We start from the raw sequence: 1,587 nt of genomic DNA on the forward strand, positions 1-1,587 counted from the left end.
CTGTCGCAAAAGACAGACAGATTTAAGCTATTTAAAACTGTCCTGGGATCCCTGGGTGGCGGAGCGGTTTGGCGCCTGCCTTTGGCCCAGGGCGCGATCCTGAAGACCCGGGATCGAATCCCACGTCGGGCTCCCGGTGCATGGAGCCTGCTTCTCCCTCTGCCTGTGTCTCTGCCTCTCTCTCTCTCTCTCTCTCTCTCTCTCTCTCTCTCTGTGACTATCATAAATAAATAAAAATTAAAAAAAAAAAAAAAACTGTCCTGGCTCGCTGCTCCTCCCGGTTCGACAGATAGCTGCATCTTCTGGTGTAGTGCCAGCAGCGTCCCCAAGACACTGATGGTGAAGGTTGGAGTGAATGGATTTGGTCATATTGGGCACCTGGTCACCAGGGCTGCTTTTAACTCTGGCAAAGTAGATATTGTCGCCATCAATGACCCCTTCATTGACCTCAACTACATGGTGTACATGTTCCAGTATGATGCTACCCACCGCAAATTCCACGGCAGTCAAGGCTGAGAACGGGAAACTTGTCATCAATGGGAAGTCCATCTCCATCTTCCAGGAGCAAGATCCCACCAACATCAAATGGGGTGATGCTGGTGCTGAGTATGTTGTGGAGTCCACTGGGGTCTTCACCACCATGGAGAAGGCTGGGGCTCACTTGAAGGGCAGGGCCAAGAGGGTCATCATTTCTGCTCCTTCTGCTGATGCCCCCATGTTTGTGATGGGCGTGAACCACGAGAAGTATGACAACTCCCTCAAGATTGTCAGCAACGCCTCCTCCACCACCAACTGCTTGGCTCCTCTGGCCAAAGTCATCCATGACCACTTCGGCATTGTGGAAGGCCTCATGACCACCATCCATGCCATCACTGCCACCCAGAAGACCATGGATGGTCCCTCTGGGAAGCTATGGCATGGCAGCCAAGGGGCTGCCCAGAACATCATCCCTGTTTCCACGGGCGCCACCAAGGCTGTGGGCAAGGTCATCCCTGAGCTGAACCAGAAGCTCACTGGCATGGCCTTCCATGTCCCCACCCCCAACATGTCAGTTGTGGATCTGACCTGCTGCCTGGAGAAAGCTGTCAAATAGGACGACATCAAGAATAGGTAAAGCAGGCATTGGAGGGCCCCCTCAAGGGCATCCTGGACTACACTGAGAACCAGGTTGTCTCCTCTGACTTCAACAGTGACACTTACTCCTCCACCTTCGACGCCAGGGCTGGCATTGCCCTCAATGACCACTTTGTCAAGCTCATGTGTCAAGCTCATGTCAAGCTGGTGTGACAATGAATTCGGCTACAGCAACCGGAGGGTAGACCTCATGGTCCACATGGCCTCCAAGGAGTAAGAGCCTCCTGGACCACCAGCCCCAGCAAGAACAAAAGGAAGAGAGAGGCCCTCAGCTGCTGGGAAGTCCCTGCCCCAACTTAATCCCCCAGCACACTGAGAATCTCCTGACCTCCAATTTACATCCCAGACCCCGAGGAAGGGGAGAGGCTTGGGAAGCCCTACCTTGTCATGTACCATCAATAAAGTATACCATAACCAGCCTAAATAAATAAATAAATAAATAAATAAATAAAT

General features: G+C 52.3%; 1 pseudogene; it reads left to right on the forward strand.

Annotated features, from left to right (window-relative positions):
* The first annotated feature begins 336 nt into the window (after positions 1 to 336).
* Positions 337 to 1,287, forward strand: LOC112653532 (glyceraldehyde-3-phosphate dehydrogenase-like; annotated as a pseudogene).
* The last annotated feature ends 300 nt before the right edge of the window (positions 1,288 to 1,587 follow it).

This window comes from Canis lupus, chromosome 3 (assembly GCF_003254725.2).
Source record: "Canis lupus dingo isolate Sandy chromosome 3, ASM325472v2, whole genome shotgun sequence".
Classification (NCBI taxonomy): Eukaryota; Metazoa; Chordata; class Mammalia; order Carnivora; family Canidae; genus Canis; species Canis lupus.